We start from the raw sequence: 14,923 nt of genomic DNA on the forward strand, positions 1-14,923 counted from the left end.
TCCAGGTTAGGAGAGTCTCCCACAAGTTCACCACCTAGTGGTCAATGTTCTCACAGTGTACAACTTAGGTCATTTTATACATGGGTTACGAGGACAGTTAAATACATGATATCACCTCCCCCACAAAGTCTTATTGGAATCACTGGTTAAGTCTCTCTGGTGGTTTACGCTCCCTTGTAGAGCGCCTGAGTTGGGGCTCCGGTTTGTCGGCCTGAGTGTCTGCTGTTTGTGGTGCCTCAGGTCTGTCCGGACTGCCCACAGTGACTGGGCTCTCCTCCGCTTCGTTCTGGTGTTCGGTCACCTGTGGAGGAGCGAACTCTACATCGTGATCTTCCTCTGCTGCTTCAATGGGGTTGATGAACCTCCTTTTTGTTTGATCTACATGTTTGCGGCAGATTTGTCCATTGGTAAGTTTAACTACCAGAATCCTATTCCCCTCTTTGGCAATCACAGTGCCTGTGAGCCATTTAGGCCCTGCAGCGTAGTTGAGGACAAAGACAGGGTCATTGACATCAATACATCGCGCCCTCACATTCCTGTCATGGTAGTCACATTGTGACTGGCGCCTGCTCTCAACAATTTCTCTCATGGTGGGGTGTATAAGGGATAACCTGGTTTTGAGCGTCTTTTTCATTTGCAGCTCTGCGGGTGAGACCCCTGTGAGCGAGTGTGTTCGGGATCTATTGGCCAACAGGAGGCGTGATAAGCGGCTTTGTAGGGAACCCCCTTGGATTCTGAGCATCCCCTGTTTGATTATCTGCACTGCTCGTTCCGCCTGGCCATTTGAGGCCGGCTTGAACGGTACCGTTCTGACATGGTTGATACCATTTCCTGCCATAAAGTCCTGGAATTCAATGCTTGTAAAGCATGGGCCATTGTCGCTGACCAAGACGTCCGGTAGACCATGGGCGGCGAACATTGCCCGTAGACTTTCTACCGTGGCAGAGGATGTGCTTGAATTGAGAATGTCACACTCGATCCAGTTGGAGTAGGCGTCTACTACAACCAAAAACATTTTTCCCATGTAAGGACCTGCATAATCCACATGAAAGCGTGACCATGGCTTGGCGGGCCAGGACCAGGGGCTAAGGGGGGCTTCCCTGGGCGCATTGCCCAGCTGGGCACACGTGTTGCATCTGTGAACACAAAGTTCCAGGTCTGCATCTATCCCTGACCACCAAACGTGTGACCTGGCAATTGCCTTCATCATGACAATGTCCGGGTGCCCATTGTAGAGTTTTCTAATTAACATCTCTCTGCCCATCTGGGGCATGACTACTCGGTTTCCCCATAGTAGGCAATCGACCTGAATCGAGAGTTTATCCTTACGCCTGTGAAATGGTTTGAATTCCTCAGGGCATGCCCCATACGTGGCCGCCCAGTCCCCATTCAGGACACATTTCTTGACTAAAGACAGTAGTGGGTCTCTTTGTCCAGACTTTAATCTGACGGGCTGTCACGGGTGAGCCTTCGCTTTCGAAAGCTTCAACAGCCATGACCATCTCAGCAGCATGCTCGGTTGCCCCCTCGGTGGTGGCTAGTGGGAGCCTGCTGAGTGCATCGGCGCAGTTTTCAGTGCCCGGTCTGTGCCGAATTGTATAGTCATAGGCGGCTAACGTGAGTGCCCACCTTTGTATGCGGGCCGATGCATTTGTATTTATGGCCTTGTTGTCGGCCAAAAGGGACGTTAGGGGTTTGTGATCTGTCCACAGCTCAAATTTCCTGCCAAACAGGTACTGGTGCATTTTTTTTTTACAGCATATGCACATGCAAGCGCTTCCTTTTCTACCATCCCGTAGTCCCGTTCTGCCTGGGACAGACTTCTGGAGACATAAGCTACCGGCTGTAACTGACCCTTGGCATTAACGTGCTGCAACACACACCCGACCCCATAGGACGGCGCGTCGCACGTTAAAACAAATTTCTTACATGGGTGATATAGCGTTAACAGATTGTTAGAGCACGAAATTTGTTATGCTCCATCAAATGCCCTTTCCTGGCTGTCCCCCCAGACCTAATCACGACCTTTGCGTAGGAGCACGTGTCGCGGCTCTAACAGCGTGCTCAATTTGGGAAGAAAGTTACCAAAATAGTTCAGGAGCCCCAGGAACGAACGCAGCTCCGTCGTGTTACGGGGTCTGGGTGCTCTCTGGATTGCTTCTGTTTTGGACGTAGTAGGGCTGATCCCGTCTGCTGGTGCCCTCATCCCCAGGAATTCTACCTCTGGAGCTAGGAAGACGCAATTTGCCTTTTTCAGTGGCAGACCTACCCGGTCCACTCTGCGTAGCACCTCCTTCAGTTTGCGGAGGTGTTCTTCAGTATTACAACCCGTGATGAGGATGTCGTCTTGAAAAACCACTGTCCTTGGAATAGACTTGAGAAGGCTTTCCATATTTCGTTGAAAGATCGCGGCAGCCGAGTGAATCCCAAACGGACATCTGTTGTACTCAAACAACCCTTTGTGTGTCGTGATGGTGGTCAGCTTCTTCGACTCACTCGCCAGCTCCTGGGTCATGTAAGCTGAGGTCAGGTCCAATTTTGAAAAAAGTTTGCCACCGGATAGCGTCGCAAAGAGGTCCTCCGCTCTCGGTATTGGGTACTGGTCTTGGAGTGACACCCGATTGATGGTGGCCTTGTAATCACCACATATCCTGACTGACCCATCCGCCTTGAGCACCGGCATAATTGGGCTCGCCCAGTCACTGAATTCGACTGGCGAGATGATGCCTTCCCTCAGCAGGCGGTTCAATTCGCCTTCTATCTTTTCCCGCATCACATACGGCACCGCTCTGGCCTTGTGATGTACTGGCCTGGCGTCCGGGTTTATGTGAATCACTACCTTGGTCTCCATGAAAGTGCCAATGCCGGGTTGAAATAATGAGTCAAATTTGTCCAGGACCTGTGAGCATGATATTCACTCCACAGAAGAAATTGCATTGACATCACCCAATTTCCAGTTCATGACAGCCAGCCAACTCCTCCCCAGCAGTGCGGGACCGTCCTCCGGGACAATCCAGAGTGGCAACCTGTTCTCCGAATCTTTGTGGGTCACGACTACCGTGGCGCTGTCTAGACTTGGAATGATCTCCTTTGTACATGTCCGTAGCTGTGCTTCAATTGCCAATTTTGGCCCCCTGGCCTTGGATGCCCACAACTTGTCGAACTGTTTGATACTCATCAGGGACTGGCTGGCCCCTGTGTCTAGCTCCATTGATACTGGGATGCCATTGAGGAGAACTTTCATCATTATCGGTGGCATCCTGGTGTATGAACTGTATATGTGCTCCACATGAACTCGCTGAACTTCAGCTTCCAACGATTTCCCCCAGTGTCCATTTGGCCTCGTAGGGCTTACATCATCTCCGTCCTCCTCGTACATCAACCTGGCTGCAGGCTTCCTGCACATACGCGCCAAGTGACCGCTGAAGTTGCAGTTTCTGCAGGTATATTGCTGATACCTGCAAGCTCTGGCTGTGTGTTTGCCTCCACACCTCCAACATGAGCCGTTCTTGGAAACAAAAGTTCCATTACCAGTCGATCGTCTCTGACTGTCTCTGTAACTGTCCTTAAGCGCACCATTGACAGGTGTTGATGGCCCCATTACTGTCCGCATTGTCCCTTGTGATGGCATGAATCGCCGTTCAGCTAGCCACTGTCTCTGTTGAATTCCCCCTTTGGGTTCGACTACGTGCTCGGGCATGTCCGATTGCCCCTGTCTGGCTGGAGAACTGTGTGCTGCGTTAACAATGTTGACTCCCTGTCCATTTGCTGCATTTAAACCAAGATTTTTGTCAAACATGATTCTGGTGTCTTCCTCCCCTGAGATAAATGTCTGGACCATCAAAGCCGCCGTTTCCAGGATCAAGTCTTTGGTCTCAATCAGTTACCTGAAAACCCCAGCGTGCCCGATGCCCTCAATAAAAAAAGTCTTGCAGCATCTCCGCTCTGCATGCATCTGGGAACTTACATAGGCTCGCCAGTCGCCGGAGGTCTGCCACGAAGTCTGGAACGCTTTGCCCTTCTCGCTGCCGGTGCGTGTAAAACCGGTGTCTCGCCATGTGCATGCTGCTCGCCGGTTTAAAGTGTTCCCCAATCAACTTACTGAACTCTTCAATAGTTTTGTCAGCCGGCTTCTCTGGAGTTGCACGTTCAGCCATGAACTCATTGAATGGCGGTGCAGGCTCGAAGGTCCGAATGGCTTACTCCTGCACCTATTTTCTATGTTTCTATGCTCGTAGGTCCTTCATCAGGGAGTACGTCCTGGATCCACAAACAGTCAGGAGATGAGCCTTGCGTTTGTCGGCCGAATCCTGTCCCAACCATTCCTTGGTGACGAAACTTTGCTGTAGCCTCTCAATAAAATCGTCCCAATTATCACCAACACAGTACCTCTCTTCTGTGCTGCTAGTGGCCATGCTCGCGTGATTTAAATCCCAATTTCTCGTCGCTAGTAATATGTCCTTACCATACAGTACAAATGCACACGAGGCCCATACTTGAGAGAAGGTCACTCTGTGACCAGTAACCTTTATTAGCCAGCACTGAAGTGATGAAGATGGGTGGAGCTTCCCCTTTTATACCTGAAAGTCCAGGTTAGGAGAGTCTCCCACAAGTTCACCACCTAGTGATCAATGTTCTTACAGTGTACAACTTAGGTCAGTGTATACATGGGTTACGATGACAGTTAAATATATGACAATCCCCAGGTGGGCAGAGGAAACGTTTCAAGGACACCATCAAAGCCTCCTTGATAAAGTGCAACATCCCCACCGACACCTGGGAGTCCCTGGCGCCACAGTACAGCGGAACCTGGGGGTACTTGTGCATGAAACACATAGTATGCAGGTACAGCAAGTGATCAGGAAGGCCAATGGTATCTTGGCCTTTATTGCAAAGGGCTGGAGTATAAAAGCAGGGAAGTCTTGCTAGAGCTATATAAGGTATTGAAAGGACAGAAGGGACCTCGGTTTAATGTCTCATTCGAAAGACGGCACCTCCCTCAGCACTGCACTGAAGTGTCAGCCTCAATTTTTTTTTTTTGTGTTCAGGTGGGACTTGAACCCATAACCCTCTGACTCGGAGGCGAGTGTGCTACCCACTGAACCACAGCTGCCGATGGGTTTAAATCAGTGAAACCGCTGGCATTGTGAGCTGCATGGTGGAAACACATGGCTGTCACCAATGTGAGAGGAGCTCTCCAACGGGAAATGCATTCGGCCTAAAGTCCTTCCCACTCCACAGACATTTCTCAACTGGTTCCTACCTGAGAAGAATAGTACTTGTGGCGGGGGGGGGGCGGAGGTTGCTTCTCTGTCCGGAATGATACCGGGGCTAAAAGGGTTCAGTTATGAGGGCAGGTTGGATAGATTAGGCTCGTATTCCCTTGAGTATGGAAGATTAATAGGTGATGTAATGAAGATGATTTGAGAGAGTTGATAGGGGGGTATATAGAGAGAAATGATTTCCTCTGGTGGAGGAGTCCAGAACAAAGGGGCCAATGCTCCCTTTAATTTATTTTGGGTGCTCGGGCCCCATTACTGGGCTGCACAGCCGATTTAAATACCCGCGCATGTGCGTTTTTTCCTATTGTAAAGCTGCCAAGCGGTCTGTTGCGCAGCTTAAAGAGAACATTGAAGGTGGCACAACTTTAAAATTAGAGCCAGGTCCTTCAAGGATGATGTCAGGAAGCACTTCGTCACACAAAGGGTGGTAGAAATCTGGAACTCTCTCCCCAAAGTGCTGTTGAGCCTGAGGGTCAATTGAAAATGTCAAAACTGAGATTGATAGATTTTGTTTGGCAAGGGTGTTACGGGTTGAGGAACCAAGGCGGGAGATGGAGTTAAGATACAGATCAGCCATGGTCTCATTGGATGACACAACAGGCTCGAGAGGCTGAATGTCCTCCTGTTCCTATATTGCTAATTTCGTATAAGAGAATGCGTTCAAGGATCCTCACAAAAGTCTTACCACTGGGAGTGATCAGCAGCTAATGAGTCAAACCAGAAGAGCGATGTTGGCAAGGTTGAAGTGCAGCGTAAAATAAAAACAAATTTGTAGCATCAGATGATTGGTGACAACATGATGCCTTTGGGCCTAGCTGTATACAAACAAGGCAAGGCACTTGTTCCCTTGCTGATGATGGTTGTTTGACTCTTGGCATGACTTTTAGTATGGTTGATTGGTCCCCCATCCACCACCTTCAACATTCACTCCCTCCACCACTGCAGTGTGTACCATCTACAAGATGCACTGCAGCAACTCGCCAAGGCTTCTCTATCATCACCTCCAAAACCCGCGACCTCTACCACCTAGAAGGACAAGGGCAGCAGACGCATGGAAACTCTACCACCTCCAAGTTCCCCTCCAAGTCACACACACCATCCTGACTTGGAAATATATCGCCGTTCCTTCATTGTAACTGGGTGAAAATCCTGGAACTCCCTCCCTAACAGCACTGTGGGAGCACCTTCACCACACGGACTGCTGCGGTTCAAGAAGGTGCCTCACCACCAACTGCTCGGGGGCAATTGGGGATGGGTAATAAATGCTGGCCTTGCCAGTGACGGCCACATCCCAGGAACGAATTTTTTAAAAAGTATTGAGCCACACAAATGAGCAAGAGTCTGTGCTGAGTCAGCTACTAACCAGTGGCATGCTGGTGGAGTTGCTGGTCTCAGTTTCCCCGTGTAGGGAGGAGATACACGGCCATGATTTCCACTCTTGTTTATTTACCTCTGAGTGAGTTCACTTGTCAGCATCAGGTAAGGGGTAGGTAGAGTCGTGCTTCTGATCTTCTCACGTGGATAAATTGCTCGTGTCAGCAATCAGCCGAGAGCAGGTAGAGGTTTTTTTTCCTGACGTTCCCCATGGTTAATTAGCTTGTATGGACATCAGGTGAGGATAGAATGCTTCAGTAGCCCACTGGTACTCCGTGTCTGGTATTCAGGTATGCCCATGAAGAGTGACCAATTGATTGGCCACTGCCATCACCGGGGAAACTGCTCTCCCAACGTGAGAGGAGAGGAGGGGAGAAAATTGGAGGAGGGAAAGAAAATAAAGCATCTTGGTTTTTTGCAAGAGTGTTGTGGAATTTCTTTGTCATCTGGGCTCCATTTGAGTCTGTTTATACTGGGTGGCAGTGATGTAAGCTACAAACCTGGGCCAAGTTCGTGAAGCGGGTTAGTAATTTCTGCGACGTGCTGAAAGATCCTTTATTTCTTTTTTTCTTTTTCCCCTTATTATGTCACCAAGAGGCGTCTCTGTGAGATGAAACTTATTATGTGAAGTCTGTCAGAGTCTGAGTGGATTGCCATCATTTCGCTGCCATAGAGTGTCGAGCGGATTCGGGCTGGTTTTAGTTTCACAGACTGCAAAGAAAATACACGTAGAAATATTTTTAAAACAATTTGTCTCATTTTATGTTAACGGCAGACCATGTTTTTTTTAAGACAGGGTTTTGGCATTGTGGGAAGGGGCTTGCAGCCAGGGTACACAGTGCAGTTGTCACTGGGCTATCGTGGGACACATGCAATACTGGAGGAAATTTTTTTTTTGTTTTCAAACTGGAAGGTTGTTTTTCTACCATCGTGTAGGCTGGGACAAAGGGGACTTTGGGATAGAGATTGGGATGGGAATTCGCACTTTTTTCTGGTTCGAAAACAGGCATCACAAAGTGGAATTTTGCAGTGCGATGCCTCACGTCAGAAGTTATACCTGATGCCATGTTGATCCGAGCGCTCGATAGGCGTCCCTGGTGGCTGCCTGAAAGAAATGTGGACATCATTTAAATATGTTAATAAGGGTCCTGCGCCTGAATCAGGACCCTTGTGTGATGTAATTGGTGTCCGTTCACACCTGAAACGTCACATGTCACCTTTGTGCAAACACCTAGTGAGCAGAGGTAGCAGAGTGGGTGAGTGCCAGAGGCATTTGCCCCACCAGGACATTGGCTGCAATGGAGGAATAAGTTCAATGACCTCACAAGATTAATGAAGGTAAGCCTCCTACCTCCCATCTTAGCAGTGCATTACTTGTAGTCCCAGCACTCGCCTGTATTTTGTGCTCATTCACCTATTCTAGAGCTCCAACAAGGCGGTTCTCCAGTGGCTACAGCTCGAGAGGTGGAAGGCTGCTGAGCTTCCACTGAAGCATTCAAGATGACCATGGTGGCTAATCGCAAGGAGCTCTCTCCCATGTCCTGTGGCTGCCTGCTCTTTGTTGAAGAGAGTGTGTCAGAGTTTGAGGACGTGCTAGTCCGGTTAGATTAGTGTTGCTGATGTGTGCAAGGTTGGCAGAAGGTGTGAGGGGGGGTGAAGGAAGTTGTAGTGAGAGTAGCCGGTGCAGTAGGAGCAGAGGAGGTGGAGCGAAGTGTGGTGCTGGTAATTGGCAGGGAAGGAAAGGGTAGCGAGTTCTGGGGCTACAGGTAGTGCACTGCGAAGGTGAGAGATAGAAGGCTTACCTTAGTTAGTCTTGTGAGGTCATTGGCTGCAATGCAGGAATAAGTTCAATCTCCTGGGGGGAGGGGGGGCAATGCTTCTGGTACTCACCCACTCTGCTGCCTTCTGTCCACTTGTGCTGAATAGTTTGCCTTAATAGCCTGCTGATGGATATAAGATGTCCTTCCTCTATCAAAAGCTCAAACTCAGCATCAGAATAATGGGGAGGCCCTTGCAGCGTCTACGATGCCTGCCACTGTCGACGATCTTCAGTAATAGTTGCCTGCACCCAAAGTGCACCTTGCCTTTAAAAAGACCTGCATTTCTATAGCGCCTTTCACAATCACTGGACGTCCCAAAGCGCTTTACAGCCAATGAAGTACTTTTTTTGAAGTGTAGTTGCTGTTGTAATGTAGGAAACACAGCAGCCAATTTGCACGCAGCAAGCTCCCACAAACAGCAATGTGATAACCAAGTAATATTTTGTGATGTTGATTGAGGGATAAATATCAGCCAGGACACCGGGGATATAACTTCCTCTCTCCTTCGAAATAGTGCCACAGGGTCTTTTACATCCACCTGAGAGGTCAGTTTAACATCTCATCCGACAGTGCAGCATTTTCCTCAGCACTGCACTGGAGTGTCATCCTAGATTTCTGTGCTCAAGTCTCTGAAGTGGGACTTGAACCCACAACCTTCTGACTCAGAGGCGGGTATGCTACCCACTGAGCCATAGCCTGCACACATTAAAATAATACAGTAGCGATCCGCTTCATTTCCAGTCATCTCTGGGACACAGCTGTGCAACTATGTGTTAAATAACGATCCCAGTCATCAGACAGGGTGTCTGGTGTGAAAGTGGAGGCACTAGATTTTATTCAGATTCATGCACTCGGAACAATCTGGGATGCTGTCTGTGCTATTTTAATGAGGCCTGTAAAGACTTGCAGTGCAGTGGATCTGTCTGCCTGTAGCAGCTGTATCACCACCACTGTGTCAGTGACATTTATGGTGCAGCCTCACAGTGGGAATGATGTGGCCCTCAACTGGCCCCCCTGCACTGTGAATCGATCTGCTCCAAAGCTACTTGAAAACACAGCAGATACTCACCAGCGACTTCTGTGCTGCTGCGTGTCCCTTTTATTTGGTGGTCTGTTTTTCAACTGGGGCGGGGAGAGACTCTGAATTCTCTGGCCAGCTCAGTTCTCTTTGGAACAGAAAATGAAGGTTGTCCAATTGGTCAGCTCTGAACTTCCTTCATTGCTTCCCCAATTTTCTGCCCCGCCCTCCGGAAGAGAGACCGATCCCAGCAGACCTCACCTACCGGGCCCCAGGCTATTCGGGCACGGAAGGGTGGGGGGGAAGGGTGGCTGAACTCACTCGCATGTGCATTTTCAAGCAATAGTCAGGTGTTTGAGAGCAGGAGCATTGGCTGATTTCCCTGCCTCGCCCTAACCCAGGGAACTGATCCAATTGTAACACCTCTACTGCTTTCATAGCTGAGACTAACTAGTTTAACCAGGGATAGAATCATAGAAATTTACGGCATATAAGGAGGCCATTCAGCCAATCGTGTAGTAACGGACAAAAAAGAGCTATCCAGCCTAATCCCACTTTCCAGCTCTTGGTCCGTAGCCCTGTAGGTACAGTACTTCAAGTGCACATCCAAGTACTTTTTAAATGCGATGAGGGTATTTGCCTCTACCATCCTTTCAGGCAGTGAGTTCCAGATCCCCACCATCCTCTGGGTGAAAAAAATTCTCCTCAACTCTCCTCAAAGCACCTCCTACCAATTACTTTAATTCTATGCCCCCTGGTTATTGAACACTCTGCTGAAGAAATAGGTCCTTCCTATCCACTCTGTCTAGGCCCCTCATAATTTTATATATCTCAACTAAATCTCACTCGGCCACCTCTATTCCAAAGAACACAACCCCAGCCTATCCAATCGTTGCTCATTGCTAAAATTCTCCAGTCCAGGCAACATCCTCGTAAATCTTTTTGGAACTGAACCCTTCTTGGCTTTGATTTACGCAGTAGAGAGCACCTCATCAACTGAGCCATCCAGGAGTTTGTGTGCTGTGTTTTCTGATGAGCTCTTTGCTTCCCGTGTCAGCATTAAAGTTCCAACCTTATTACCCTCGTGTGTAATACAATCAGCAAAACAATTATCGTAAAAGTAATAATCTGTACAGTACTTCTATCGGGATCAGAAGCCAATCTCTGACCTATCTGCTAAAGATTCTCTGCCTTTTACCTTTTGAAGCAGGACTCAAGGGGGACAATAAATAGTAAGTTGAACCAATGGAGAGATTCCTGATAGTTTCACTCAATGGCTTCTGGGTAATCTCTCTCAAATGATATTGGTCACATTTATTCAGCCCCTTTACTTGCCACAGAGGGAGTGCAACGAATGTTCACCAGACTGATTCCTGGGATGGGGGATTGTCCTATGAGGAGAGATTGAGTAGACTAGGCCTATATTCTCTAGAGTTTAGAAGAATGAGAGGTGATCTCATTGAAGCATACAAAATTCTTACAGGGCTTGACAGGGTAGATGCAGGGAGGATGTTTCCCCCTGGCTGGGGAGTCTAGAACCAGAGCTCACAGTCTCCGACTAAGGGGTCAGCCATTTAGGACTGAGATGAGAAATTTCTTCACTCAGAGGGTGGTGAATCTTTGGAATTCTCTATCCCAGAGGGCTGTGGAACCCCAATCGTTGACTATATTCAAGACAGAGATCGATGGATTTTTGAATATTAATGGAGTCGAGGAATATGGGGATAGTGCAGGCAAGTGGAGTTGAGGTCAAAGATCAGCCATGACCTCATTGATTGGTGGAGCAGGCTTGCGAGGTCAAATGGCCTGCTCCTGCTCCTAATCCTTATGTTCTTATGAAGTTCAAACATCACAAAGTGTTTCACCCACAGTCAATACATGTTTTTAAATGAATCGACTGTTGTTATGTAGGGAAGCGCAGTTACCATTTTGTGCACAGCCCCATTCGACAAACCGCCGTGAGATGAGATGTTTTTTTGGTGTTGGTTGAGGAACGAGTGGCTAGGGCAGCGGAAATCACCCTGCCCTCCTTCAAATAGCGTCAGGGGATCTTTTAATATCCACCTAAAGCACTGGGACAGGCAGACGGGGCTTCGGTTCGAAAGCTTACCTGAAGCGGGAATGAATTGGGTGGGTAGGGGGGAAATAGTGGAACCCATGAAAGGTACATTATTATCTGGAAATAAAGGGACAAATTGCAAAAGGACATAGACAGGCTAAGTGAGTGGGCAAAAATTTGGTAGATGGAGTATAATGTTGGAAAGTGTGAGGTCATGCACTTTGGCAGAAAAAAATCAAAGAGCAAGTTATTATTTAAATGGAGAAAGATTGCAAAGTGCCGCAGTACAGCTGGACCTGGGGGTACTTGTGCATGAAACACAAAAGGTTATTGTGCAGGTACAGCAAGTGATCAGGAAGGCCAATGGTATCTTGGCCTTTATTGCAATGGGGATGGAGTATAAAAGCAGGGATGTCTTGCTACAGCTATATAAGATATTGGTGAGGCCACACTTGGAATACTGCGTGCAGTTTTGGTTTCCATATTTACGAAAGGATATACTTGCTTTGGAGGCAGTTCAGAGAAGGTTCACAAGGTTGATTCCGGGGATGAGGGGTTGACTTATGAGGAAAGGTTGAGTAGGTTGGGCCTCTACTCATTGGAGTTCAGAAGAATGAAAGGTGATCTTAGCGAAACGTATAAGATTATGGGGGGTGGGGGGAGGCTTGACAAGGTGGATGCAGAGAGGATGTTTCCACTGATGGGGGAGACTAGAACTAGAGGACATGATCTTAGAATAAGGGGCTGCCCATTTAGAACTGAGATGAGGAGAAATTTCTTCCCTGAGGGTTGTAAATCTGTGGAATTCGCTGCCTGAGAGCTGTGGAAGCTGGGACATTGAATAAATTTAAGACAGAAATAGGCAGTTTCTTAAACGATGGGGTTATGGGGAGCGGGCGGGGAAGTGGAGCTGAGTCCATGATCAGATCAGCCATAATCTTATTGAATGGCGGAGCAGGCTCGAGGGGCGGTATGGCCTTCTCCTGTTCCTATTTCTTATGTTCTTATTAAATACTAGGCATCTGAAAGAACAGAAGATGCTGAAAACACACAGCGGGTCAGCCAGCATCTGAGAGATGTATATTATCTGATCATTTATTTCATTGCTATTTGTGGGAGCTTGATGAGCGCAAATTTGGTGCCGCGTTTCCTGCATTACAATAGTGACTACACAAAGTATTTCATTGGCTGTAAAACGCTCTGGGATGTCCTGAGGTCGTGAAAGGCGCTATAGAAATATAAGTTTGTTCGTTCTTCGACAGCTGCTGATAATTCCTGTGCAATGATACTTAACTTAAATGCAGGTCCTCTGTCCATTCTTTGGGTATATGCCCCGCATGACAGTCACATTACGTCGATTAACTCTGTGTCTTCCTTCCAACACACACAATCCGCTTGGGACTGAAGAGCCTCTGCGGTGATTATTACAATCCAACCCCTTTGGAACTATCCCGGATCAAGCGAACTTCTCAGGTGTTCACTCTCAACTTGGTTGAGGTAGCCAAATCCTAAAGGCACCGAATTGGTCTGAAGGTCTGATCTCTCTCTCCCCAAAGGAAAGTGACAACCCGGATTGTCATATTACCAAGCTATGGTCAAAGGGCAGGTGCCATTTGTTAGTCAATTTAGCTTGTCTTATTTTAAGAAGTTATAAAGTAACTTATTCAGAGTCGGCCCTTCAAGGCTAGAATTTCTTCATAGCTAGAATTCCTTCACACCTCTGCTATCTGAGGTTTTATTTTTATTGTCTGAACCAATCTCTCCCCATTCCTGTCTCCAGTATCACCATCCCATGCCAGTCTGGAGGACGAACAGACGGAGGTGTTACAACATAGTCACAAACGCAGAGATAGTATCTCTTCTGATCAGCCATGGTTTGCTGTATGATTATGGTGTGTTTATTTTATAGCCACAAAGAGAGGCCAGCGCTCATTTGAATGAACCATTTCCCTCCAGTAATTATTTTGGTTTTATTTCAAAGTGCTGTATAAATAAGACACTATTTTAAAAGGAGGTTTTATTTTGTTATAACAGGTAGGTTTTATCCGCCCCTCTCCCCGCCTTGTCTAATTTATTCAGGTTGGAGAGCGGCAGTGATGATGAGAAATGGGGGGGGGGTTGGGGGGGGAAGGTGGGTTATGGGGTGAAGCATCAGAAGTCAGGCAGGAGTGGAATCAAGCGACCGAGGTGGCACAGAGGGAGGCAGCAGAGATGAGGGAATGGAGGGAGGATGAAATAGCTTCTGTCAAATACCACTGAGAGGACATGGCGCTGGAAGGCAGTGACAAGTTGAAGAACCTGAGAGAGGAAAGGAAGGTTAGAGATGAGGTGTGAGTTGGAGAAATAAAGACTTGCATTTATATAGTGCCTTTCACAACCACTGGTTGTCTCAAAGCGCTTTACAGCCAATGAAGTACTTTTGGAGGGTAGTCACTGTTGTAATGTAGGAAACGCAGCAGCCAATTTGCGCACAGCAAACTCTCCAAATAGCAATGTGATAACGACCAGATAATCTGTTTTTATTATGTTGATTGAGTGATAAATATTGGCCAGAACACCGGGGAGAACTCCCCTGCTCTTCTTCGAAATAGTGCCGTGGGATCTTTTACGTCCACCTGAGAGGGCAGACGGGGCCTCGGTTTAACATCTCATTTGAAAGATGGCATCTCCCACAGTGCAGCACTCCCTCAGCGCTGCACTGGAGTCTCAACCTAGATTTATATGCTCAAGTCCCTGGAGTGGGATTTGAACCCACAACCTTGTAACTCACCCACTGAGCCACAGCTGACATATGGGTCGAGTGTGGGCTTTCTGAAGAGGACGGTAATAGGGGCAGTTTTGAAGCATGAAGGATGGAGTCTGAAGAAAAGGGATCCAATGACTGTGTCATCGAGCATTGGGTCAAGATCTGATAGTTATGCAGTAAGGAGTTGGATCAAGACTCGGGAGGGTTTTGAGGGTACAGGAAGTGGGTCTCATGGTAGCCACAAGCTTGATGGAGGAGATCTTGGAGGGGCTAGGGTGGAGGCTGGCAGTTGAGCAAATAGCTGAATCTTTGAAACAAAAGAAATGCATTAGCTTCTACTATTTTACAATGGAGGTGAACATGGGGGGGAGAAGAGGGATGCGATCGGAGGAGCTGGTTTGCCGTTAAAAAGTAGAGTCAAAGATTGACCATTGCAAGAAGTGTCAGGAGTTCTCCTGTTCTGGCCAACATTACTCCCTCAAACAACACCACCAATAAAAAAACAGATCAACTGGTTCATCTCATTGTTTGACGGATTTTGCTGTGTGCAAAATGGCTGCTGCCTACTCAAATGCCAGCTTTTCTTTCTCCTAAGAAAAGTGAAGTTGAGGTTTACAGAGTGAA

The 14,923-nt window shown here is 47.8% G+C and overlaps 1 protein-coding gene across 27 annotated transcripts in view; it reads left to right on the top strand.

Annotated features, from left to right (window-relative positions):
• The window catches only part of celf2 (cugbp, Elav-like family member 2), a 654,485-nt gene that overhangs the window by 346,009 nt on the left and 293,553 nt on the right, over window positions 1–14,923 (top strand). The window lies entirely within an intron of this gene.

Source organism: Pristiophorus japonicus, chromosome 13 (assembly GCF_044704955.1).
Source record: "Pristiophorus japonicus isolate sPriJap1 chromosome 13, sPriJap1.hap1, whole genome shotgun sequence".
Taxonomy (NCBI): domain Eukaryota; kingdom Metazoa; phylum Chordata; class Chondrichthyes; family Pristiophoridae; genus Pristiophorus; species Pristiophorus japonicus.